General features: G+C 54.9%; 1 protein-coding gene and 1 long non-coding RNA gene across 2 annotated transcripts in view; one reads left to right on the top strand and one right to left on the bottom strand.

Annotated features, from left to right (window-relative positions):
- MYT1L (myelin transcription factor 1 like) overlaps positions 1 to 27,757 on the bottom strand; it is a 402,906-nt gene that overhangs the window by 160,457 nt on the left and 214,692 nt on the right. The window contains exon 4 of the mRNA XM_029938368.1: positions 23,485 to 23,627. The gene's annotated coding sequence lies outside the window, so the exon portion shown is untranslated. The remainder of the gene's footprint in view (positions 1 to 23,484; positions 23,628 to 27,757) is intronic.
- Positions 16,914 to 18,114, top strand: LOC115290360. The gene is made up of 3 exons (XR_003908063.1): positions 16,914 to 17,200; positions 17,824 to 17,996; positions 18,089 to 18,114. It is a non-coding gene; the product is annotated as an uncharacterized LOC115290360 (long non-coding RNA).

Genomic DNA, 27,757 nt, shown 5'->3' with positions numbered 1-27,757 from the left:
CTGTCTCTCTCTCTCTCCCCCCTCCCTCTTTCTCACCCCCTCTCTCTCCCCCTCTCCCCCTTTCTCTCCCCCTCTCCCTCTCTCTCCTTGTCTCTGTCTCTCTCTGTCTCTCTCTCTCCCTCCCTCTCTCTCTCTCTCCCTCTCTCTCCCTCTCTCTCCCTCTCTCTCTCTCTCTCTCTCCCCCTTGGCAGCCAGCCTTCCTTGAGGCCCGGACGAGAACAGGCCTGGCTTCGGGTCACAATGAGGATAAATGAAGCAACACTCAGGGCTCTGGGCTCTGGGCTGAGCCTGCAGCATCTGAAGGGACGACACAGGGGCGCGGGACTCGGGTCGTGGGCAGGGTGAGAGGGAAAACAGAAAGCAAGCCGCTTCTCAAACCTTGCCCGAGGCTGGGGACTGGGTGCTCGCCGCGCCCCCCCAACTGGGAGACAAAAGCCAGGGAGGAGGGAGGGGGCCGGAGGGCCGAGGCGGCCCCGGGCTGGTGCTCTGGGGGCTCTGGGCCACTGGACGCTGTGGCCTCAGCCCGGCACTGCCCTGACGTCACCTCAGCCTTGCTCACGACTACATTTACCCCAGTGTCACCGAGCCCGACCCGGGTACGAACCCTCTCCACCCAGGAGGGGGCTGCTCACTACCGCCAGGATGTGGGGGGGGGGTCCCCAGCCCAGGAGAACCTGCCCTTGCCGCCTGCATGGTCTGAAGACCGGGGTGTGGTCTCCTGCGCTGACCACACGGGGGGTCTGTTCCGGGGTTGAGCCACGGTGAGGACAGGGGAGGGGGAGGGGCAGGACGGACAGGGGCCGCCCGAGCGGGGAGGGGCCCCCCTGACAGTCCGGTCCTGGACGGTCTCATCAGGGACCTAGGGAAACGTCCAGACCCGCGGTAGCACTGTCTCAGCCCCAAGTGTTAAAATCAATACTGGATGTGTTTCCGGGGTGAGATCTTCCTTTGAAGACAAATATAAATCGGTGATGAGCTCAGATATGACTCGTGGCATGAGGGACTTTTGGAATTGTCTGATTTTATTATTATTATTATTTTATTGTTTATTTATTTTCAAGAGAGAGAGAGACAAGGCGAGAGCAGGGGAGGGGCAGAGAGAGAGCGAGACGCAGAATCCGAAGCAGGTTCCAGGCTCCGAGCTGTCAGCACAGAGCCTGACGCGGGGCTCAAACCCATGAACCGTGAGATCATGACCTGAGCTGAAGTCAGACGCTCAGCCCACTGAACCACCCAGGCGGCCCTGGAGTTGCCTGATTGTAAAGTCCATCAGTGAAGACAAGAATTCAGGGTAAACGTGATCTCGCCAGCTTGCCTTCCTAATATCCGGAAAACTTGGACTCTCTTCCGAGGAGACACTTCACATTGATTTTGAAATACTTCCCTCAAAGCAAATGCCAATTTCAAGTAATTCCAAGGCTTTTCATCTTGACTTCAGTCTAAGGATTAACGCGTTTCTCTGCTCTTCCTACAAGCATCTTCTCAATCCAGGAGGGCTTCCCGGAGCAGCAGCTGATGCACCCGTCCTCTCACTGCTCCGGGGCCCTTCGTCCTCTGCTGCTGCGCCTCTTCCAGGTCTCCAGGGGGCACCCCGGATTCCCAGCGGCCGGGCGGTCTTGGTGCCCTGTGTGCATTTCTCTTTTCTCTGCAGTGAAACCGCCAAGCTGTGTTCCAGCAGGCTTCTCCGGAGTGTCGGCGTCGGCCTCATTTCTCCACCAGGCACCCCTGTGGCGCCCCAGCCTACCGCGGGGACCCCACCTGGGACCTGTGACACCCGCCCCACAACACTGTCCGCTGGCCTCCTGGCCTCCCCTCCCCTCCTCCCCGCCTCCCCTCCCCCCTCCTCTCCTTTCCTTGCTCTTTCCACCAAGTCCTCAGTCGGTGCAAGGTTCGGAAGCCCCTCCATCTCAGCTCCCACACGACACACACCTTCCTGTCCCCATGCCCCTGCCGGAGTCAGGGCTGCCTGTCCACGCGCTCTGCGGCCGCCCCTGTGGGCCACGTCGTCCTGAGCACTTGGGGGAAATCTTTCATTTTTAATGTCTCATCTGGAAGCTGAGGGTGTAAGATGGATGGGAGCTGGAACCCCCGGGTGACGTGGGGGGACGGGCACGGGGCCCAGACAGCGTGCCTGTCCCTGGCTCCCGACTCGTCGGTCGTGGTTCCGGAAGCCCTGGGCTCAGCGGAGCACAGCTGGGACAGGCCACGGCGGCTCCAGGCCCTGGCGGCTCCAGGCCCTGGCGTGGCTCCCTGGCCCCCTCCTGGCGCCCAGCTGCTCGAGGTCTGCCTCCGAGCTGCAGGGACCCCCACCGGGGGCTGCCTTTCATTTTCCCAGCGCCATGCCTCACACAGGACTGAAGTCACTTAAAAACCAGCACGTGTAGGGAACATCTAGGCTGGTTCGTCTATAAAAAAGACACAGATAACTCGGAAGGTCACCAGCGTGGTTTTCCTCCTCAGCTGGAGCCGTCTGGGGGAATTCGGGGCTCTTTCGAGAAAAGCTATCAGGTTGTTTTCAACAGGGAAATAAATATGCTCTAGGCTTCCTGAGCCTTCGGAGCGTGGGCTCCCCAGCGCCCTAACCTGGGAGGATGTGACAGTCACCAGGCTCACCAGGGGCTGCAGCGGGACATTAGCATACATTTACATACATTTACATGAGCATTCCTGTCACCCTCAGCTCCCACACCTGCACACTGGATAAATTTTTAAAAACGGGAGTGTGACCTGTGGCAATTATATTCAAACCCAGTATTCAGAACACGATACACGAAGCACAACAAAAACCTAGAACAATCCATTACCTGCCTGATGAGGATAAAGACCGGCGGGGCCTCAGCGAGCGCACGGACCAGGCAGGGAGCCCACGTCCGGACGGGCCCCAGCAGTCGGCGGCGTGTGCGCCCCTCACAGGGTTGCGGAAGCACTGCTGGCACCGTGCCCAGCTGGGCTGCGCGTCCCGAGTGTCCCGCGTGGTCTCCGGCTTCGTCGCCGGCCAGGACCGGGGGCCGGGTCTCACCGCCCCTGCACACAGCCCCTGCCCATTAGAATAAACGTCCCCAAGGCCCCGCTGGGCGAGACGTGACATCACATCTGCTTCCCCGCCGTCGGGCTGCTGGCCGTCCGCCGCAGGGCCTGCTGGCCGTGGGTCCACGCTGCCCGCACCACAGGGGCCAGAGAGCACGGCGCGAGGCCGGTGACTGGCAGCAGATGGGGGCGTGGGCTGAGCGGCCCTTAGATGGGCCCGAGGGGTCCTGACGGGACGCCCCCAGCACCCGCTGAAAGCTCGGCGCGCGTGGGTTCGCGGGGTGGGTTCTGGAGGCCAGTCTCTCCCCCTGAGCCAGGGCTACGGGGGCCTCTGCCGCCAGCCGCGCCCGCCGTCACCAGCTCCTGAGGCCGGGACTGTCGAGGACCCCGTGTCCTCTGCTGCCCAGGGCCGGGGCCCTGCTGACCACCTCAGCTCACGGCCGCCCTCAGGGCGCTCGCCTGTAGAATGTTCTTGACTGCCGCCCTGGCCCTGCTGCTGGCCGGCCCCCCAGGACCCGCAGCGGGGGCTTTGGGAACCAGACCCCTGACGCCTGCGGGCAGCGTCGGCCTGCGTGGGTTCCCGTGAAGCGGTTTGCACTGAGGGTGAGGGGTCAGGTCACGGCCGGCGCAGCAGAGAGAACACGCGCCAGAAGGAGACAGAAGCTCGGCAAGTCTCTGTCGTCACGTCTGCCGCGACCCTCGCAGTCTCCAGGGAACGGGCTGGAGCTGCAGGGGGGGGTGGAGAGGAGACTCACGGGGATTGAATCTCCAGACCTGTCTGAGACCTTTCAGGGCACGCCCCCATGCGCCAGGCAAGGTGCCCCCGTGGGGCAGGCAGGCATCCGCCTGCATCGGGGGCCTCGGGGGCTGGACAGGCGGGGCTGAGCTGCGCGGCACCCGCCCCCCGCTGGGCATCCCGGGGTCTGTCCACCGGGGTCTACCCCCGCTGTGGCATGTCTCAGCGCGGCAGCAACACAGGCGGACGCAACCCGGTGTCCCCGTTAGAGCCTGAAAGAGGTGGACACCAGCCTGGACTTGTGTGTCCGTTGGGTGCTTCTATATTGTTGGGAAGAGATTACCAAAAGGTCATTTAAAGGGAAGTCTGGTCGGTGGAAAGTTAGGAAAGAGCGTGACAACTAATGTGAGGTTCCTGTATCCACACGGATGACACAGTAACTCGGCTTCTGTGACGTAAACCAACTCCTAAAGTAGCACCGTTGAGGTTATAGAACAAAAAGTCACTTTAGGATTCGAGTTGATCATATTAATATCCGAAGCACGACTAAGAAATACTGTAATGTAATACACGGGAAAGCCACAAGATGCTACAGCCAGCACCCCTGGAGGCGGGCTCACCACCGCGAAGCCAACACAGGCCTCAACTGCCCAGCCCAGCGCTTCCTTCCGTCAGCTGTGTGCCGGGGACCCACTTAGGTGACGCGTCTGGGTCTTCCTGCCTGAGCTGATCGATGGGACGGTAGCCCCACCCGCTGTGGTCAGGATTAGGAATGGCGTCAATGCCCAGGAGGCCCCTTCACGAAGACTCCGGGCACGAAGCAGCTATAAGACCATTAATTAGTACCGTGGAGCCAAGAGTAAACGTGAGAACTGGAGAACACAATCGCGGCGCTGTTGGTTTTGCTGGAAAGATCCCTCGCAGCCAATCTCGTCATCGTGCAGAACCGAGTGTCACGCGTATTTGGGCCCTCCCCCCCTTTACCGGGAGTCGCCCATCGGTGGCAGGCCCAGGCTGGCTAGGAGGACACAGGATGCACTCCACAAACCCTCAAGGATCCCACAGTCTAAAGGGAGAGACCAAAACCAAACCGCCAGCTACCCCGTGGTTCAGTGGCACAGAAAAGGGGCACTCGGGCCAGAAAATGTGGGGGCTTCGGTGCCAAGGAAAGGAGGGTGATTAACGTTGTTGTTGTTTTGTAACAAGATTCTTGGAGCCTCAATTTCTTGATCTGCAAAATGAAACACTAGAAAAGATATGCCTTAAAGTTCTTTCCAACTAACGGTCTAGAACTAAAAAAAAAGCTCCCGGTATTTGCTAAGTCAGGGCTGTGTTCTACACGAGCCAACAAGGGAGAGGGGACCTGTACTGACGCGTAGTGGCAGGAGGCGGTCGCTCCTACTCTAGGTTCAAGCGCCTAATTGGTTACATTGCTGACTGACCTTGCACGCCCGCGTCCATCTACGCACACGTGCACGTGCACACCCGCGTCTTACTGCTTGACGGAAGCAGTTCTCCATGCGAGGTGTGATTTGCAATTGGAAATATGTTTGTGTGCACAAAATAATCCAGGTCCTATTTCATTAAAAAGAAACCTAACATTATCTTCAAAATCCTAACTGAAGACTTTGCGCACACTTGAGAAAACCGTGGGCATAGGTCAGTTGTTTGTGTGTCCATGTATGTTGACCAAACACGTATTTTTATGTCTGTGTATGAACATACACGCATGCACTGCTGTCGTGAATGAATTGTTCCGAGCTAACATTTCGCGGATGTTTATCCGCATGTTTCACAACTTAGGTCAGTCACTCCTTTCCCTGTAAGACGGCGCTTTGCAGAGCAGACTGTCCCCGGGTTGAGTGCCCTCACAGCGACGGCTGGTGTGCATTTCCGCATGTTTTCAAGGGCACAGACTCGCATTTTGTGTCCGGAGCATTTGCTTCCAACCTGCCGTTCATTTGCTCACACGTCCATGCACTCTTTTGTTCTACAAATACACAGTGAACGCCTACTGTTCGCTGCTGATGTTCTAGATTGTAAAGATCCACAAAATGAACAGGAGAAAGCAACTGACTTAACCATAACTTAAACCGTATAAGTCTTTAAGACATTTTATTCTTAGCTTTATTAAGAATGTATTTGTAAGCTGGATGTAAATCCTTAGAAATTATGCAGGGCTGACAGATGTAGATGCTTCTGGAGAATACCAAGGTGACATTCCATTAATTTGGAAAATCTCCCTGAAAGTATAGTGTGATTTATACGTCATTTAGGTATATATTTGATAGACTTTAAGATATACCTCTGTTTTGACTTCAAATTTTTTTAATATTTATTTTACTTTTGGGAGAGAGACAAAGTGTGAGCAGGGAAGGGTCAGAGAGAGAGGGGGCACAGAATCTGAAGCAGGCTCCAGGCTCTGAGCTGTCAGCACAGAGCCCAGTGTGGGGCTCGAACTCAAGAACTGTGAGATCATGACCTGAGCCGAAGTTGGACGCTTCACAGACTGAGCCACCCAGGTGCCTCTGTTTTGACTTCTAATCAATATGGTGCTTATGTGTGCTTGGGTTTAATTGCTTTTCACTTAAATCAGATTAAGTCCATATTACATGCTGATAAAAGCATTAGTTTCTAGTATATCACATTATGAGGACATAGTTACTTCTTAAATATCCCACATGTGTACTAAGTATTTATATGACTTAGTGTAAAATTGTGTATGTTTCCTCACCAGCTCTAATAAAAGCATATCTACAAATTTCCAACAAGCAAGTTTTCACTTTAGAAATTAAAGTTTATTTTCCCACAAGCTTTAGGGACCCGGCCTGTCAACGTCACGGAGCTCTGGGACCTCGGACCTTTAGGACTGTCCGAAGTCCTGATGACGTCATGTCCGATGCCCTGGTGACGTTATGGTAGCTATGACCCCAAGATGAATCAAGAGGCGATCATGAGGCGAAGCATCAGGGAGATGCACTCAAGACCCCGGATTTCCCGGGACCCAGTCAGTCACTTCTTGCAGACGCTGGGGAGAGACGGTGCCCTCGTGTCCCACAGCCCCGGGGCTCGGCAGCCACGGGGTCGGGAAGACCCCCTGCTCCTCCCCAGTGGCCCAGCTTCGGTGCAAGGACGGGCACCACACCCCTCTGTCCTCCATGCTCCTGCCTGGAAGGCACTTGGACTTGGAGAGGGAAAGAAACTCATGTTTCAATATTTGAAGAGGGCATCAGAGATTAGTGTTAAAAAAATTCCAGGTTTGCACCTTGCTACAGAAATTGCCTTCTCATCCTGTTCTAGCAGATATGGTCCCTGGCAGGGACACTCACCCATACCAGCCGCCCGAGGGGTGAGCCGCTGCCCCACTGCTCTGGCCCCCATCTGAACAGCTTGAAGGGTGCGGTGATTTGATCAGTCCCTGGATGTGTGACCTCGTGCCCTGGACGCTCCGTTTCTAGGAGCTGTCCCTGAGGAAGCCGGGCCTCACGTGGTGTCCCACTGCGTTCAGTTCACAGTCTCACGGTGGTGCCAGCAGGGTGTTTGCGCTGACAGGTGCACGCTCTGGCATCTCAGCAGTGGACATGCACAGGGTGAGGGTCTGGGTCTGCCCTGGGTTCTCACGGAAGCACCTTTGTGACCGGAGAGAAGTCATTAGATTTCCCGTCTTTTAGGGATGCCCGGTGGCTCAGTCAAGTGTCTGACTCTTGATTTTGGCTTAGGCCATGATCTCACAGTTTGTGAGTTCAAGCCCCACATCAGGCTCTGGAGCCTGCCTGGGATTCTCTCTTTGCCCCTCCTGCACTTGCTCTCTCTGTCTCTCTCAAAATAAACAAATAAACTTAAAAAAATAAATTTCTCGTACTTTAAAAATGCAACCAAAGGATTCAATGATTCTTCAGTTCTCAAACTGTGGTTTCCAACTCAAACGAGCCCCGAGGGGAGATTAGCTCCGAACAGGATGCTGGTATCAACACAGCTCAGGTGCTCAGATCTCTGCCGGATGGAACGCCGCCCCCACAAATGGCCAGAATGTAACAGGCCCAGAAGAGGACTCCTGACCCCCACCCCCAGTCTCTGTCCCCCGAGACTTCCTGGGTGGGGAGGGAGCCCCCCCACGTCAGGGCCATGGCAGCGGCCTCAGTGCCCCCCTGCTCTCGGTCCCCACCTCAGCACGTCCCCACGGGTCCTTCCCCACAAGGCACCTCCCACCGCGTGTCCTCCATCAGCGCAGTTGGTCCACGCCACGTCACCTGTCACCTGATGGAGGCAGCGCTTTCCACTGGCGTCCCCACCACCACTGCAGCCTCTAACTCTCACGTCCACAAGCTGTTTAAGAACCGAACTGAAGACATAAACGTGTTCCCTGCACCATCCTGTTCGGAACCCGTCGGTGGTTCCCCATGGGGCTTCACCTCCAGACTCCTCGTGGTGGCTGCGGGCTCGCCGGTGAAACAGCTCCGTCCCTCCGGTCTCCTCTGTTCCATGTTGCCCGAACTCCCTCAGCTCCAGCAACGGTGTCTCTGGTTCAATAAGCCCAGCTCCGTTCTGCCGCAGGGTCTCTGCTCCCTCTGCTGACCCACTCTCCCCACACTTTTCTTGGCACCGACTCCCTCCCCTCAAGCCTCAGTTAACTGTTGTCTTCCTGGGAGAGACATTTCTGAGTCACCATGCCGAGAACATACCCGCATCTGCCCCCGAACGATGTCCTCACGGCCACTGGCGGCCGTTTTTCGTGCCCACGTGTCTGCCTTCAGTTGACGTCACCTGGACCCCGTGCTGCGGGGCTGCTGGGAGCTCGTCCTGCCCCCAGTGCGCTCCACCGCGTGGCCAGAGCGTGGCCAGAGCGTGGCACAGTGTGTGGCACAGAGCACAGTCAGAGCGCGGCCGGAGCGCTCTGGTGAGACCGAGGGTAGCATTTCCCCCCTACGGTGATGGCGCACTTGCCCAGAACAGCAAGTGCTGGGCTCGGGGGATGGAAATGCCGGCTCGTCCTCCGAGCGCTGACTGCACCACCTCGAAGCGCAGTGGCGTTGCGTGACTGTCTGGTTTTCCTTGTCACGTTGGAAACCTCACTCTTCGTGAGCAGGGCCGGCTGTAGTGGGGTTGGTGTGGTCATTCCGACAGGGGTGTTTCCAGGGGACGGGACTGGGGGATGTTTCCTGGTGGAACAATGCTACTTAGGAAGCCCCTTTCCACGACCTGCCCTGCCGTCCCGGCTGAGTTCACTGGGCAGACTTACGAGATGCCTTTAAAAGTTTTTAAATTTTATTTTTGAGAGAGAGAGAGAAAGAGACAGAATCCAAATCTGAGCTGTCAGCACAGAGCCCAACGAGAGGCTCAAACTCACGAACCCTGAGATCACGACCTGACCTAAGGTCACGCGCTTAACTGACTGAGCCCCCAGTGCCCATGATGCCTCTTCAGTGTAAGATCACACTGCAGAAAGCTGACCCGTGTCCTTAGCGGAGAGGGATCTCCCAAGTTCGGGGCTGACCGCTACCCTTCTCCCAGGTGAGCGGAATCCCCATCCGACGGAGGGCTGCGGGGAGGCCCGTGGAGTCCTGCTCTGGCCTCCTCTCCACCAGCTGCCTGCGTCCCCGACACCCACTCTCCGGATCTCTCTCTGCCTGTCCACCTGGCCTGCCACTGCCACAGGGCACTGCATGTGTTTGTCTGCACCCCAGGGCACGTCCCCACTGTTCCTGCCACACACGCCACCTCCTTCGGGTCAGCCTTCCGTGCTGTGGTCGCGGGGCACACGCACGACTGTGCTCCACGTCTCCGGGTGGCCCCTACGGCCCTCGGAGCGCACTCCGGGCTCCGACACCTGCAGGGCGTGGCGGTGAGGCCCAGCTCGCTGTGCGCAGGACGTGCCCGTCACACTGAACCCGGCTCCCCGGTCCCTGCTTGTCTCCTGCCCGCTCTGGCCCTGGGCTCCCCCGACCCTCTCCGAGCTGCCCCGTCTTTGTTTGGGGCTGAGACTCAGGTACTGCCATCTGCATCTCTCCCTGGCCCCGGCCTCACCTGTGCGCCGGTGAGGACCACAAGCCGGTCGTCTGCCGGCTCCGGGCACTGTCACGGGCCAGCTCCCGTCTTTCCGGGTCCCTCCCCCCTCCCCTCCCCTCCCGGGGATCCAGAGTCTGCCAGCAAGCGCCACAGGGCACACGCCTCCTTTGCGGTGCGATCTCACCACAGCCTTCACGCGTCTAGACAGACCCGTCCCCAGTCCCTCAGGGTCTCCGTCCTCCAGCTCTCATGCCCATCTGAGGGAAGGCTCGAGAAGGAGTTCCTGAATGGGGGTGAGGAGATGTCAGTTGTTATGAGGGCCCTCGAGGGCCGTGGACCTGGGCTCCAGCCGGGCCTCCCACACTGCCGCGGGGCCTGCTCACGGCGCCGGGCCTGGGAGCCCTGCAGGTGGCTGCAGGTGTCCTGGGCTGTGAGGACGGCCGGCAGGCCTCCTGGGGGGACCACAGGCATGGGGGCTCGAGGGCTGCACAGGCCACCGTTAGCGCCCGGGCTGAAGAGCAATGCGCACAGGACACAGGGTGGACAGCGGCCAGGAGGGGAGCCCAGGGACAACAGAGGGGCATGTGTGAGAGACAGGGCTGTGGCAAGTCCAGGCTGCGCCGCTGTCTGCAGGGGCCGCTCTGCTGTGTGCATGGTGCCACCGTGTTCATCCTGGTCCCCGGGTCTAATCAGCCGGTGCACCTGTGCATTCAGGAACCAGGGTCCGGCCCTGAGCCACAGTCTGTCCTTGTCCCTCGAGACCACGTGCTCTGGGTCCGCGGCGATGGGGTGACTCTCCAGGAGTGCCCTTGGCTCGCCCGCTGCCCGTCTGTGGGGACGCGTGGTGGCTGGACAGGGAGGACGGCAGAGGGGAGCCCTGGAGGACCCTTTGTGCCCCGGGCCCCACAAGGCCCGTCTTCCCCAGCCCCTCGAGAAGGTGCAGGAGGCTGCTCCGCCCCAGGGCCGCACACTTACTGCGAGAGGCTGTGTGTATTCAGGCAGGAAAATTAATTAAAAGCAAATTTGTTATTTACATTTTCGAATTCTGGAAGGAACTTAGAACTCATTCTTGCAGAGTCGCTTGGCCTCTTTCCAGTGAGAATTAGAAAGATGCGATATTATTTGGGGAAAATACTGATACCGGCTCCTGTTCTGTCAGTGCCCCAAGGGCGGGTCCGTCTGGGGGCTGCCTGCTGGGCCGGTGCTGGCAGCTGGGAGGTGGAAGCTTCTGCTCTGAGGGAGGGACCTCTCGTTCACGGTACCCTCAGGTCGGAAGGCGCTAGGGGACGCGGCTCGGGGACCCGCCGCTGCTGAGCACCCCCACACTCCACATCTCCAAAGGGGACGACGGGACAGGCCAAACAGGACGGACAGAGAAACAGGGTCAATCCTGGTGAAGAAGGACCTCGTGCTGACCATCCCGCCTTCTCTGGAGTCACGTTTGAATATAAAGATACATTATCTAAAGATGAAACCGCCTGAGGTTTTATCCTATAAAAATGGACACTGTCGGTGAATATGAAAATCTACTGCCCCTGCATCGTCATTCTGTTGCTGGTCTTTTTAATTAAATTAGAGCTTCGAGGACGGGTGGGAATTCGGGTCAGTCAGGTGGCAGAAAGCGGTGGCTGCCGGAGCTGCAGCAGGCAGTGGGGACGCCCGTCTGGGGTTGGTCGGGCCGCACACGCCACAGAAATGCGGCCGGGGAGGAGCCTGCGAGGCGCCTGGACAGCCCTGCAGGGCAGCGTGTCACCGGATCCGCTGAAGATGGGACGTCGCCACGGCTCCGTTCAGGTTACCGGTCCTCTGGATCCCCGACTCGCCGTGCCCTCGACCGAATGGGAGGAACCCCCGCCTGGCCCCTCACACTCTGAGCGGAGCTGGCCGACCCCGCCACCCGGGCCTGGGCCGCTGCCACGGACTCTCGGGAAGAACGAGGGGTGGCGCAGACCCCCGTCCCCTGAGTCGCCCTCGGGGGTCCCCTCTCTCCCGACAACCGCCTTCCCGCCGCTGCGCCCGCACAAGGGCCCTGGAGCTCGAGGCTACTCTGACCACAAGTGGCTCCAGCCCTTCCTCCCTGCTGGGCCGGCTCAGCAGCCTTTGGCAGCGTCGGCCTGACTTCCGGTTTCCTGACTTCCGGGTTCTGTTTCCGTGATGGTGGTGCGGCGGCCCGAGGAGCACGGACTGGGCAGGCGACTCCAAACGGCCGGTGTGGTGCAGGAGGCGTTTTATTGAGCAACTGGATGTCTTGTGCCCTCGACAGCCTGCTGTGCCCCGTGGGCTCATGCGTTTCCTCAGGAACCTGGTTCTAACGGGTCATCTGTGACCAACGCAAAATCACCGCAGGGTCTGCAAAATCGCTGTGGGTCATTCTGTGCGTCATCGGCACCGGCAAGAATAGGACCCGGGCCACACAGAGCGTGCCGCCTGGCCCCTGACGCTGGTGCCCGAGCTGGCCGCTGCCATGGACCTGCCATCAGTGTCCGTGGAGCTCAGGCTCCGGGGTCGCCCACCGTCTGCCGCCATCCCCGCTCGGCCGCACCCCTGCCTCTGTGGCAGACCACCAGTGGGTCCTCTGGCTTTGGGCCAGCAGCTGCAGCCCCTGTCCCCCACATGCTCCTCGAAGGTCTCCTGCCCATCTCCCATCCATGGCAACAGAGCCTTCGGGCCCTGCACTTGGTGGCCCTCGTGTGGCCACCAAAGGGACATATGCCCCCGCTCCTCCTCCGTCCCCACCAAGCCCCACAGCTGTGGGTCTCGGCGCGTCCAGGACACAGGCTCCTGGTGTCGCCAAAGCCCAGGGCTCTCAGCGTGTGCTGGCCGGGACAGCCCCTGTGACTTCTGCACCCTGTCACGGACCCCTGGGCCGGCCTCTGGCCCAGCTGCGCCTCTCTTGCCCCTGGCTCCCACGCCCACTCTGGCCCCACCCCAGGTCTTCCTGTCTCTGTCCTTCTCCTCGGTCAGGGGCTCTGACTAGTCGTCCCCTGAACGTGCATAGGCCTGTGGCCCCCAGCATGCAGCGGCCCTGCCTCCCCCTGCGCGCAGACATGGCGGAGAGGGGACATCACATGCATCAGAGAGGTCACAGGTCAGGCGCCGCCTCCCCTTCTCTGAAGGCTGCCCAGATGGTCTCTCCTTTCATTGTCCCCCGGCAAAGCCTGACCCCGGGCCGGGCCCTCTGTGCCCCCAGCTGCACAGGGCTGAAAGAGCTCCCCGCCTTGAAGCACAGGTGACGTGGCCTTCGGGGCCCCCTGTCCCCCCTCATATCCCTTCCACACCCCGTCCCTTCCCCCCTCATGTTGGGGGATGACCTCACTTCCTCTTACACTCAGGAGACACAGTTTGGAGATGCCGCCTGAGCCTGTGTGACGCCTCTGCTGAACCCCAGTGGGGGGCTGTCTCCGCGCCCGTCGGAGGTCAGCGTCCCCTCTGTCACCAGCGGCCTCCCTCGAGGAGGCCTCCCCCCCCCCGCATCCTCCCTCTCCTTCCCCATGTGCCGTCCTGAAAGGGCCTGCGTCCTGCACGGCCGTGCCACTGGCCCCGGGACAGTGCCGTCCCCTCGCGGGAGCTCGGTCACATCGGCTAAATGAACGGATGCAGGACACGGGCACCATCCAAGGACCCGCAGAGTAACTCAAGCGACTATCAGCTTAAAAAATCATCTCTGTTAGAAAGAATGTAGGAATTTAACCACGGGAATTTTGATTGATTACAGAGGAAGACACAATTTTCATCATTTTGCTTAACAGAGACTGATCCCATCAAACGGACCTTGTTTCCTGAAAACATGGAGGAAGGAAGAAAAAAGCTCAGAAAGGCCCCCTTCTCCCCACTGCGTCACTACCTGACGCGCCAGTGTGCCGGCTCAGGAGGTCCACACCCTGTTTCGTGACCGTCTCCCGTTCCCGGCCGTCCATGCTCCGCCCTCGCACGGGCACATGGGCTCGCCTGACACGTCACGAGGTGCACACGCACCTGGGGGCCGTAGGGCAACCTCTGCCAGCGCTGCCCGTCTGCAGGTCGCTGCGCGAGGGCGTCAGAGGGGGGCTGTCCACCACCGTGGGGACTCACCCTCAGGACGGGAGCTCCGCAGTCACCACGGGGACCCCGATCGGCAGCCACGCACATGCTTGCAGGAGCATGCACGGCCAGACCCCCTCCACCGGCCGCGGCCTGACCCTCGAGGCCCTGAGCGCGGGGCAGGCACGCCGCAGCCACTCAGAACCCCTAGTGACAAACAAGTACCCGACGGGCTCCTGCTGGCATCTCCTGCCCAGACGTAAGGTGACAGTCAGTCTGTGCTCAGGGTCCCAGGCCCCCCAGGAACACCTGCCTCCAGTTCTTCTCTAATGCTCGCCCTGATGTCACAAACAGACCACATTTAACAGACCCGGGGATGGATGGCCCTTGCACCCCTCGGCCACGTCCTGCCTCCCTCCCAGCGCTCACTTCGCTGGCGGCCGGCACTGTGAAAAGCACCGCTTTCCGTAGTCACTTTAAAAATAACTCCATGTACAAGGCATGCAGGTCTCCGTGTCCCCGTGCCTCCAGCCCCTGCCTCTATTTTGGGATGCAGGCCGTGTTGACACGGAGCAGAGTGACATTCACAGCAGGTACAAGTGACACGGGGAAGTATGCCCGAGCGGCCGCGCTAATTGGATCTCTGATGGGCACAAGTAGGAGGTGCAGCAACGTGCGAGTTCAGAGCCCTGTTTACGGTCCATTTCCATGTAAATGAGGAGCGCGAGCCGCTGAAGTGCAAGGCGGGGTGACACACCGGCGCTGGCCCAGACCGGAGCAGTGAAGCCTCGAGCAGGAGAACGGAGGAAGAATGAAAGAAAACGAGTTTTTTTCTCACCTTCCGCATGTAAGATTTATGCAGGCAACTCCCATTAGCACTAATGAGAGCTACGCATGTAAATCTCCCATGAAATGATGGAAGATTAGCTTCATCCATCACCGTGCGGTGTTACCGCGTCTGGGCGGCTCGGGCAGGCAGGCCGGTTGGCAGGCGGGATTCCGCCCGAAAGTGCGGCCTCGGAGGGCTGGGGGAAGGCGCCCGCAGGGCAGCGCAGGGGTGGAGCCTGGGTCTGCGAGTGCTGGGAATGACGGAGGCCGCCCTCCACACCACCCGCCTGCTTGTCACAGAGTGTGAGAGAGGGGAGACCCAGAGCCCCCTCCACGCGGATGGGTCCTCTCCACCCACCTCTGCTCATGCTTTTACACTTGCTCCTGGGAGAGCAGGCGACGCGCTGTAAATAAGTCCCCCGCAGCTGCCCCCTTCTTCCTGTGCCTGCTCATGTGGTGGCACCACGCACACATCAGGAAGGAGACGGACTGGCCCTTTTCCATATGAGACCCATGTGTTCTTGCCACAGTGCCTTGGCTCATGCTGAGGGACATCCTGCCACAGTGCCTTGGCTCACGCTGGCAGACATCCTGTCTCGACTACTCTAAAATTTATTGAATTGTTAGCATCTCTAGGACACCTTCTCCTTCCAAGAGCCTAGCCTGTCTCTGAGTTTTACCCGGACATCACCCTACGCTCTCCTTTTCTGTCACTGCCCCCTGTCCACTTGGAGCCTTTCACGGAGCCACCCGAGCCCTGTGGGAGCATCAGCCATCTGGCATCTCTCCGAGACACTTTACGGGTTCTAAAGTGGGGGGGGGTGCACACTTTAAAGAGCAATGCACATGTTCACGGGACAACATTCTTCCCCAAGTGGTCTCTGTCCTCCCGCTGTGGGGCCCGGTGCGCCCTTCCCCTGAGGCTCCTGAGATGCACTGATGAGCATCTGTGCATAAACACGCTTCCACGTATATAGGTGGTGCACACTCTTCACAATATGCGCTTGGGCTAAGTTCACACAAGCCCCCTCCTTTCATCTCTTAATTCGTGCTGTTCTATTGCATAAATCCATCATAATTTATTTAATCAGCATTCTGTGGATGCGTAAATCGCTTGCTCCCAAAATCTTCCTCTCACACATAGTCCACAATGTTTGTCACAAAACAATCAACTCTCCGGGCACGCTCACTATGTGACACACGCCATTTAATTCATCCTGTCCTTCCCACAGCGCTCCAAGGTAAATGTCAGGCTCCCGACCTACAGAAGAGGGAGCCGAGGCCCGGGGAGATCACAGAGCTCCCCGGAGCTGGGGAGGGGGGTCCCTGCGGGGGACATGACCTTGCTCCTGCATGTGCACATGCCTGCACCTGCCGAGCCTCCGACCCGCTGACGTGGAGGCGCATCCTTCCCAGGCTTCGGGGAAGCAGCGGCACTGCGAACGCTTGTTGAGAACTCAGGCCCCTGGGTACTGCCGCATTCCCTGTGTGATCACTGCTTGGCCAGAGGGACGCAGCGCTGGGACACTGGGACTCGCTGTGATGTTATGATGCTATTGAGGCTGAGCACCTTTTCTAGCATGAAAGTGCCTTGTGTCTCTCTGAAATATCTTCCCGGATCCACAGTCCTTTCCCTTAATATTTTTTGTTAAATGTAACATGCCAATGAGTTGCTGTCTGGCTGCTTCTGCCTTATTCTAATGGGTTGTTTCCTGTGTGTTTGTTTGGTTTATTAACGCAACACTAAAACAATTCATGGCCTAGAATTTCCATATTTTAGAAGTGAATTTGATGAGGGAAGATTTATTCATTTAACTTCTATATTATCTCTGTGTAAATTTAACACCCCTTTCACGACTGTAATATGTTATTCATTATGCTTTAGCAAATGTCTACTAATTTCCAACCATGAATTTTACATTGGATTTAAATTGCTCATGAAAGCTACCAATGAGATAAGGGCTAACGTGATTTTTATCCTGGTCAAATTAGAATGAGTCTACACGCAAATGAGGATGAGACGCTCCAGGGTGATTGTATTTCCCCCAAAGAGAGAGACCAGAGGAGCTCCTCTGACGGCCACACGTTAGGTGGCGTGTGGCTCCGTGAGCAGTCTCCCCGGGGGGCGACGGGGAGGACTGCGCCTCACTGAATGATAGAATCCTCTGGCAGATGAATCGTGGGGGACTTAGGATATTGAATCATTGCACGTTCCCATCGTTTGGAAGGAAATTAAAAGCTCAATGGCCACTTCTTTCTGATAACGAAAATGGGGCTCAGCACGTGTGGGGGGAGCTGTTGACGTGAGCGGAGAGGAGGCTTCGATCCGGACGCTCCGTGGGAGGCGTTCCCGCCTACTCTCCAGACTCGCGCCCGGCAGATGCTTACGACCAAGATGGCGCACAGCCTTTTTGTCAAACAAAAGTCAAGGCCAAGGGAAGGACATCAAGCATTATGAAGGAAGAGATATGAAAAGAGGAACCCAAGTCCCACCAGAACAAAGGCTCCCTCCAAGGCCCCGGGGCACCCACTGATGACCAGACGGGGAGTCTTCACAGACAGCTGTTGCTTCCGCCTCGGCAGGTACTGCGAAGGTCCCTGCGGTGGGGGCGGGGCTCCGGGGACACCGCGCGGGTGTCGGGCCTGGACGATGGGTCCCGTGAGACACCGACCACAGCGCATGCCGCTCCTGCTCTGGCGCAGTTTCTGCTTGGTTTTTTTTTTTTTTTTTTTTTTTGAGAATTCTGTGATATGCAGCCTGATGTTCAAACCAGTGGGCACCGGTGAGCTCAGGGGTGACGTCAGCACACCGCGTGATTGTTTCCCCGCCCCCCAAAGTCGTAAACCGGTTCTGAGAGGTCAGGAACTGGACTAGACACCTGCGGTGTCTCTCCTGGCATCTCTGGGCCTGGAAGGCACCCTCGTCTTCTCCGGGGAAGAAGCAGGAAAGAGCTTTCAATCTCTGACGCTTGTTGTGGAAAACCCGAGTCTCCCGAGGCGTCCACCGGCCCGCGGGCGGCCAGGCTGGGGCCTCCGGGTCTCGCCACATGCACTGAACAGGAGCCTGTGCACACGGAGGGTGCCCGCCGCTGACCTCCCCTCCCGCCCGGGCCCTCAGCGCACAGCGAAGCTCTCTCTGGTGAGGGCTCGACCCCCCAGGCGGACCCGGGCTGTCTGAGCCCTTTGTGTCTGATGGCCGCCCCCAGGTCTGAGGCCCTCAGTGATCTTCGGTCCCACACGACCTTGCCTACTTCCCAGCCTCGCTTCAATCAAAACGCCCACTGACTGAAGGTGATTGTTCTCTGTTGGGAAGAAAGAAACCTCGTGATTTGCAGTTTCAGTCACACGGCAGGTGAAGGAGAGCAGGTATTAGCAGTTTGTATCCTACTTTCCAAGAGAGGGGTGGGCCGTGGCTTTGGTACAAATCATGAAAAAACGCGTCTTTCTGCTATTTCCTAAACTAAGTTCCAGAAACATCGAAGCTCAAGCACCTTCACTCGGTTTTTACTATCCACAAGATTTTGTAACATCACGTTTAATAAATGTCGAAATGGAGAGTAACGACGTCATGAGAATTATTTAGGCCGAGTGCATGAGTCACTGTGAGAAGAGTTGGAAGGCATCGGGTCATGAGTTAGAGCCGATCCTGACGAAGCAGGACTCAGATCGCGTGGTTGTTTTCTGGGGAAGCGCGTCTGACAGCCACGAACTGAAGATGTAGTAACAACACGGTATCGTGAGGCATGGCAGGGTGCCTGAGTGGCCACCCAGCAGTTCTTGCTGCGCACACACAGGGCGTGACGTGTACACACATAACGCATTGTACCTGTGTGTGGGGAAGGCTCCTGGACGGCCTCAGCTCGGGAGACAGGACAGAGACGGGTCCCGGTAAAGAACACTGGAGGGGGGGGGGGAGTAAAATACCTACCCAGGTCTGAAACCCATCTGTGCCACCAACTGCCTGCAGAAGGTCATTTAAACCCTCTGCACATGAGTTTCTTCTAATATAAATTATGGACAAGAATACGGTAAGAGTAGTCACAACTCTGTAACACGTTTTGAGAACTAAATGGCATATGTTGAATGGCCCTCCGTACTTACAGGAGACTTAATATATATTCAGCTACAGTTATCTTCATTTGATTTTTTTAAATGTTTTCATTTATTTTTGAGAGCGAGAGACAGTGCGAGCATGGGAGGGTCAGAGAGAGAAGGAGTCACAGGATCTGAAGCAGTTCCAGGGTCTGAGCTGTCAGTGCAGAGCCTGACACAGGGCTTGAACCCACGAACCGTGAGATCGTGATGTGAGTCGAAGTCGGACGCTCAACCCACGGAGCCGCCCAGGCGCCCCATACAGTTATCTTCATTTGCAGTTTACATTATTGTCACGTAATCCAACTCATTTTATTTAACCCTTTATCCTTATTTCACAGAAAAAGAAAGATTTGATGTGATCTGCGGAACGGCACACAAAGGGTCATTGGCAGCACCAGCATGAACGCTAACGGTATTTGTTAGTTGTTTTAAATAAATTCATCTCAATGGGTCAAAGAACACAGATTTATAAAGTTTGAACTATTTCAGCAGATTCCTCCTTCTGGATACACAATACACTTTTCTTTAAAATAGTCGCCATTCAGAACACAATTCGCGACGTTTTTTGGGAAACAGATATTGATTTTATTTTAAGTAAAGTCTTTAGCATGGAAATTGGATGCAGGGTGTGATTTTCTCTTTGGGCTCTAGTTCAGAGGAAATTGGATTTCCTAGAGCGCCAGCTGCAGAGACGCCACAGGTGTTCATGGCTCAGCAATCACAGTGGCTAATTGGGACACAGTAGGACAAAAAAATTGCCCTAAATCTAAATCTTGTTCCACGGCACTTTCGTTTTTCCCATGGGAGCAAGCCCCAAAGTCCTTCTTCGCTGGGGATGCTAATGGGTGCTAGCCGCCGGGACAGGAAAGATGGTGTGTGGAGGGGTGGTGGCGGAATCACAAGGACGGAAGGATGGCCGCTGCTTAGGCAAGGGAGCTCAGCTCCAGGGCTCTTCCACCCCAGTGTTTATGATAAAGAGTAGGATCAACAAAAGGACAATCCTGAGAATCTACAGCAGCCTGGGTAAACTGGACTCTGGACAGTGGAGTACAGTCATGCTGGGGGCTACAGGAGGGAAGGGTGGTGGGCAGGTGAGAGGTGCAGTGATCAGTCTCCAGGGTTGACAGCAAGCATGCATAGCCTTGCAGAGGACCACCCCATACCCTCCTCCTTCTGACGGGGACCGGGGATGCACCACGGAACGCCCCCTCTCCCGTGGGCCACAGAAGCTGTACAGCACGCAGACTTGCTTTATGAACACCAAACCCAAGTCACCAGGAGCGAAGAAGTCCTTTTGTCCTAATATGTTGCTTTATATGCCAAGTGGCCCGTGTCCATATCTGTGCCCTGATCCCACCTCTGGGTTTGTAGTTTTCCACGACGGAGCAAAGCCACTCCTATATTTATCCATTTATTGAACTAATCCTTGAAGACCCCGGTCTGGGGTCACTTCCTCTACAAAGACATCCTTGGGCTCTCCGGTCAGAGTTAAAATCTCTTCTCTGACTCCTAAGTTATGTCACCTTGGCGTCTATCAACTTGACAGGAGGTGACTGAGTGCTGCGCGCAGTATTCGGGGCAGACGCGCGCCCCGCAGATGGAGACAAGGTGCACGCCTGGCTGAGGAAGCGTGTCTGGTCCCCTAGACCTTGCCACGCCCTGTGTCATTCAGATTCTCAACTCTCTGAGGAATCTGACGGTGCCTCCCTCATTTGTATCTCCAGAGACCAGAGGACTTCCCAGCACAAACGAGGTGCTCAGCAGCATTAAAAATGAGGAACTGATGAAAACATGGATTAACACACACGTGTTCCTTCCTTAGTACCAGTGCCAGACAAGGGTGGCTGTAACCTAAGCCTTTCCTTGGAGTAATTTTCTGTCATATCCTATTCTGATGCTGCTTCGGTATTATTTTTATTCAGCTTGGAAATAGGCTTGGATTAAACATTGAAGTGTAAAGGCGACTTGGAATTAGTGATTCATGTTAAATCTGGATTTCTTAACAAAATTGTCTTCTATCCCCTTGTAGACCAGGTACCCTCTTGGCCACTTAATCTTGTCATCCTAGGATAGGTACCTAAGTTCACTAATCTTTACTAGCCTTTAAAATGGGAAGAAGAATCACATAGACTTGTGGACTTTGGGAGGAATTCATGGCTGGTGCTCAGTATGGGGCTCAGTCATCAGTAGACTTCATTATATCCAAAGTGATCCCGGGTGTGTGTGTATGTGTGTGTGTGAAAATGACATCAAAGCCTGCAGTGCCTCTTTTAGTCATTAATATTGACCGCTGCTTGGGTGATGCCTCACCACATCTAAGTTTCTGTATCGTTTATGGTCTTGACAAAGAACTCCTGAATGCCTGACAAGTTTGCCTTCGACGGCAAATTGTGTGGAATATTCCATGACTTTAGTGGCTTTCTACTACAAATAACTGCCAAGGAGTAAAATCCTTCAAAATGTTAAGTTTTAATAAATTAAACAGAACTGTATCTTTATCCTCTGCAAAGATTTTACGAAACATCATATTTAATGTTCTTTATAATTGCTCATTGTTCACCTGACCAGCCTCCAAAACAACTAATAATAAAATCTGAATTTTTTTAAACTGGAAAAAAGAATTTTTTAAGATAATGGTACGCGCTGCAATGGATATGGAAATCCCCTACTAAAAAGGACGAAAACCCCAATTTCTATCTGATTAAGAGACTTAGCCATGTGATCTACAGATTCAGTGCATTCCCCATCAAAATCCCAATATCTTTTTTTGCAGAAAGAGGTCTATCCTAAAATTCATGTGGCATCTAAAGGGACTCCCAAATCGCCAATCTTGAAAAAGAAAAATAAATTCAAGGTTTGATAGTTTTTGATTTCAAAACGTACTGCAAAACTACAGTAACCAAATCAGGTGCTTGTAAAAAAATACAGACACATAGAAATAGAATAGGATAGAGAGCCAGAAAAACTCCCTCCCATGTGGTCAAATGGTTGGACGAGGAAGCCAAGGTCATCCAGTGGGGAGGGGCAGTCTTTCCAACAAATGGCGCTGGGAAGCCAGGCTGTCCACTCGCAGAAGAGTGAATCTGGACCCTTTCTTAATTTTTTTTTTATTGCTTTTTATTTTATTTTTGAGAGACAGAGAGAGACAGCTGGAGCAGGGGAGGGTCAGAGAGAGAGGGAGACACAGAATCCGAAACAGGCTCCAGGCTCTGAGCTAGCTGTCAGCACAGAGCCCGAGGCGGGGCTTGAACCCATGAACCGTGAGATCTGACCTGAGCCGAAGCCGGATGCTTAACCGACTGAGCCACCCAGGTGCCCCGAAGCTGGACCCTTAACTCACAGCACAGACAAAAATTATTTCAAAATGAAATCTGAGCTTAACAGAAGAGCAAAAACTCCTCAATCCTTAGAAGAACATGCAGGGGAAACCTTGTGACGTTGGAGTCTGCAACGGTTTTTTAGAAATGACACAAAGGTCACCAGGGAAATGCAAACGTGAACCGCGGCAAAGCACCACAGCTCACCGTGAGGATGGCTCCTCTTCAACAGACAGACAGACAACAAACCCAGAAAACAGGAAGTAGCTAGTGTCCGCGTGGCTGCGGAGAAACCAGAACGCTGTGCGCCGTGGGTGGGAACGCAAAATGGCACAGCCGCTGTGGAAATCAGTAAGGCTGTTTCTTAAAAAATTAACAATAGAACTATATTATCCAGCAGCTCCACTTCTGGGTATCTACCCGGGAGAGCGGAGAGCAAGGACTCGCACCTTCGCACACTCGTGTTCTCAGCAGCGTTATTCACAAAGGCCAAAAGACAGGAGGAACCTGGGTGCCACCCACCTATGGGTGAGCAGACAAGCAAACTGTGGTCTGTCCATACTGTGGAATATTATTCAGCCTTGAAAAGGAAGCGAATTCTGATGCCTGCTACCACAGAGATGACACTTGAAGACACTGGGCTCCGAGAAACAAGCCAGACACAGGAAGACAGACGCAGTATAACGGCACGTGTGTCGGGTCCCGACAGCAGTCAGGTTCAGAGAGGGAGACTGGGCTGTGGGCACCGGGCTGGGGGGCAGGGAGCTAGTGCCTGACCGACGCAGGGTTTCAGTTTGGGAGACGAAAACATTGTGGGTGCGGGTGTGCTGATGCTGCTCAGTGTTGTAAACATATTTAATGCCACTGACCTATACGCTTAAAAATGGACGAAATGGTAAATTTATGTGATATGTATTTTACTGCAATTTAAAAAAATTCTTGAAAAGGAAATGAGGCCGTAGCCTGAAGTTCTGTGCCGAACATGGCTCTCAGTGTCCACAGTGCCATGAGGGGAGGTTTTCAACAGTGACTGACAGAAACCTAGGCCTTGGGCGAGGCCCTAATTAAAGACCTGTTTAATTTACTTAAAGATAAATGTCCCCCAAATAGAACTCACAGTGGAAATACGGATCTGATTTTAGAAGAAGCTTCATAGCAAGGACCCCCTTTACGATGGCCACAGAGTGACCAGGCCCATTGGGGTGGCTGAGAGATGACGGGCTAATGCTGTGGTTGAATAAAACGGAAGCCCCCCTGCGTCTCTGGTGTGTAACAGATGATGAATTTTGACCTTACCTTGAGCATGTTTATTAAAATTAAGGGACGTGGTCTTTAGTAAAGAAAACCTCCATTTACAAACCTGTCTTCATGCCTTTTCAAAGTAAGATAGTTGAATGTGAATACACAGAACACTTGTCTCCACGTAAAGCGTGAAGTGTGACATAGAACTGTTACCTTTATGTGGCCCCTTGGACAGCCATATGTCTGTGGCACCGACCGGAACCTTTCTTGACCGGATGTGGTTGATAATTTCAGAGACACAGAGAGTTGATTGGATTCGATAACTACATTTTCTCCCTCTTCCAGATGTAGTCACCCTAGAGGAGAATAAAAAGACAGAGGGATGAGGCTGATGTTCACAATGAAAGGAAAGCCCGACATGAGGGCGTAATTATCGGGGAGGTTTGCTTGCTCGGAACTCACGCAAGCGAAGGGATGAGAGTGACCAGCCAGGGGGCCGAGGCAGGACTCGCCGTGGGCGGGGACGGTGGGCGGGACCATCCACCATCGCGAGCCAGTAATCCATTTTATTTTACTTAGTACTTTTATTTTTTTTTCATTTAATTTCACTTTTTTGAGAGAGAGAGAGAAAACATGAATGGGAGAGGTGCAGAGAGAGAGACAGAGAGAGAGAGAATCTTAAACAGACTCCACACTCAGTGCAGAGCCTGACGCAGGGCTAGATCTCATGACTGAGATCATGAACTGAGCTGGAATCAAGAGTCAGACACGAAGATGACTGAGCCACCCAGGCACCCCACAAGCGATTAATTCTTGATAAATGATTCATAATAGAAAAGTTCCTTTAGAACACTAAATTAGTGTTTGTGATGTGAAAATAACACAAAACTGTAAACAAATTCTTTTTTAACGTTAATTTGTCTTTGAGAGAAAGATGTCAGGGGGAGAGAGCGAGCGTGCAAGCATGAGTGGCCAGGGGGCGAGGAGCGAGGGACACACAGAATCTGAAGCAGCTCCAGGCTCCCAGCCGTCAGCATGGAGCCTGATGCAGGGCTTGAACCCATGAGCCTTGAGATCATCCTGAGCTGAAGTCAGACTGAGCCACCCAGGCGCCCCAACAAACTCTCCTAGAACTGGGTGAGAGGGTTGTTTTGTGACGGTGTCTAGAAAGTATGGAGACATGTGCGTGTATTGGGGGCGGCCACAAGCGAATGTCATGTGTCTGCAAGCGTGTCCACAGCTCATGCCATCAGGAGGCTGTCACATGTGGTCTTGTGTTTGTCCTTCTCCATTCAAAAGACACACAAAACCTGCAGTCCTTTCCATGAGATTTTGCAAGAACATGCTATTTGCTAATTAAAAACAAAACAAAACAAAATACAACCTTAAGTGATAATTTAAAGTTTTTATTTGCTACAGTGATAAAGCTGCACCCAAATACAGTGTGTCCAGTGGGCTTCCCCACAACCTTCTGGGTCAGTGTTTACGGAGAGGCCACGCTTACTCCACTGCGTTCTGAGGTGCTGCTCACTAACCTGGCTAAGGGCGGGCTGGGGGCATTCAGACATGGCTTTAGGAAAACGATGTTTTTTCTCACCAACTGAGGAATGTCAAGTAGACGAACTTCAGCACGGCTCATAAGTGGACCAACATAAAGCAAAGCAAGTAGGTGGCTGAGGATGCGTGACCAGGACGGGCGTTCAGGGTCAAAGCCACGCCACGTGGTGTATTACTGGAACTTTGTTTAAAAATCACATTTTAAGAAGACATTATTAAATTAATTTTCACAGCGTGCCACTCTCCTGGGAACTGCAGAAATCCGCTGTATCACTTTAAGCATTTCCTGTCCTCCTGTTACTTGGGGAGCTGTCATGCCTCACAGAAGGCCACGGGAGAGGGACCCCGACAGCGTCGTGGCTGGAAGCTGACTGACCGACAGGAGTCCAAAAGCAGCCGGGAGGAGGCGGGCTTGTCATCAAAGTGCTAAGCATCTGCAGAATAGAGTTCTGTGGACAAAATGACCGGTTTCCTTCCGCGTGTGCTGCCTTCTCCACAAACACGCTCACAACGCAGCTCAGCGGCCCCCGTGCCCTCCGGAGCAGCTCCGCCTGCGCTCGGCCTTCTCTCCGCCGGGTGTCACTGTCTGTCCTCCCGGCCTCGCCCCAGGGGCCACCTGGTGTCCCGGGCCCTGAGCACCAGGGAGCCGGGGTGGCGCAGGGCACAGACACCCGCTCCTTCCAGAAGAAAGGGAGCCCGGCTGTGAGTGGTCCCATCTGGGCCGTGATGAGATGTAGATTCAAAGTCACTGGCGAACGGCTCGCAGGCTAAATGCCCTTGAGGGGGACCTGATGCTTCTCCCCAAACGATCATGAACATTCTGGCTGAAGACAGCTGGTATGTGAAACAAACTTCTCCGTAAAAACAGAAGGAAGGGAAGCGACAGGACTCTTCTTTAGCGACGTGCCTTTCACTGTGTGAGGAGTCCCCGGACCACCCACCGATGAGCGACCCCCTCGGGGACACGGTCCTAGGGGGCGTCACCTTTCCCCAGTTATGCAGGGACAGTAGGAGGGTCAGGCACCTACGGCCGCTCACGGGTTTCTGTTGCATGTGCTGCCTGTGAGGATTTATAACGGGCTCCCCAGGACGAGCTCTGAAGGTCCAGCAGAGCCTGGCTGAGCGCACCAGCGACACCAGCGGGAGGGGTGGCCTCAGACACTGCCACGCCACGCCCTCCACCAGAGCGCTGCTGCCCCGTCCCTCACCCAGGGCCACTCAGAGGAGAGCCGTGGGGCTTGACCTATGGCATTTGCCATTACGTGCAATTATGTTGTACATTTTCTTTGTTTACAAAATTTTTTCAATGTTTATTTTTTAAAAAATTTTTATGTTTTTATTTATTATTGAGACAGAGAGAAACAGAGCATGAGTGGAGGAGGGGCAGAGAGAGAGGGAGACACAGAATCGGAAGGAGGCTCCCAGGCTCTGAGCTGTCAGCACAGAGCTCAACGCGGGGCTCGAACCCATGAGCCTTGAGATCATGACCTGAGCCGAAGTCAGACACTTAACCAACTGAGCCACCCAGGTGCTCCTAGTTTGATTTTTTAAAGAAACTGCCCAACTGTTTTCCATGGTGGGTCTACCTTCCCACAGTCCATGGTGAGGATCCAGCTTCTCTGCCTCCTCATCGAATTCGCTGTTGTCCTGATTTTTATCTCCGCCGTTCTGATGGGCCTGGGTGCTCTCACTGTGGTTCCGGTCTGCATTTGCCTTATGGCTTACGATGCTGAACAGTCTTCTCACGTGCTTAGCTGTGATTCCCGTGTCTTGGCGAGATGTCTGAAATGTCTGTCCGTGTCTCTTGCCCATTTTTTAACTGGATTTTTTTTAATGTTGAATTTCTGAGAGTTCATTGAATATTCTGGATGCTAGTCCTTCGTGGAATATGTGGTCTTCACATTCCTTCCCAACCTGTGGCTCGTGGTTGTCCTAACAAGGAAGTGTCAGTGTTGGCGGCGTGCAGCTAGGTAGTTTTCCGTAATGGATTGTATGTTTCTTTCTTTACACATTTGTTTTCTGCCTTCTTCCACTGAAAGCTACACTCATATGGTGGACACTTTGCTCCCCAACTTGTTTCTATGTCCCCAAAGTCTAGAACAGGGCCTGGCACCCAACATGTGTAGAGTGAATTAAAAAAAACAAATAAAAGTTAGGTAAAATTTATTTTATATAAGTTCTTTCTCTAACACTGGGAAACAATAATGGTAAATAATACTTATATTTTGTGAAATGCCAAAATGCCTTCGAGCGCATTATGCTCACAGGATGAGACGCCAGGCCAGGTGTGCGATGCTTCAGGGCATGAGGTCCAGGAAGCCCGCGTGTGCTTTCACTGCGGTGGGTGGCTCCGCAGTGCCCCGGTGACATTTAAGGAGACCACAGATGAAGAGAAGGAGGCACTAATTTGTATTAGAAGTTACAAAACTATAGAAATGACAACCTTTGAGCAAAATAGGAATTGAAACCAAAATAAGCTTTGTCCCAGGTTATATGAACCCACGGACAGCCGCTCCTCACCCGGGGTCTAAGGGTGGCAGGAGGTCACCTGATCTTAGTAGCACAGGCCTCTGCTCTCCACCGGAGACCTGCGCTGTCCCTGAGCCCTGGGCCCCCGGCTTAGCCGGTGGGAAACCGAACATACTCGGAGCCCCTCACGACGAGTCAGGCACCAAAACCCAAAAGGGCATGAAACGGCCTTCTAAATCATTGTTTCCTTCTTCCCAGGGGACTTTTACTGGAAGTGTCCTGTATCTTGCCCCTGGCAACAATGAACACCCATGTCACGGGCACCCCTGGGAAGTCGCCTGGACGGTCTTACATTCCAGTCAGTGTAAATGCGAAGAGCCCCCCAGAGCCACCAGCCCCGCGCCGGAGGCCCTTCTTCCTGCTCCGGGTGCCGTGCACCCTGGGATGCCACGGACACCCC

The sequence above is a fragment of the Suricata suricatta genome, chromosome 4 (assembly GCF_006229205.1).
Source record: "Suricata suricatta isolate VVHF042 chromosome 4, meerkat_22Aug2017_6uvM2_HiC, whole genome shotgun sequence".
NCBI lineage: Eukaryota > Metazoa > Chordata > Mammalia > Carnivora > Herpestidae > Suricata > Suricata suricatta.
Note: the sequence above shows the minus strand (reverse complement) of the source record. Positions and strands in the feature narration are given on the sequence as shown.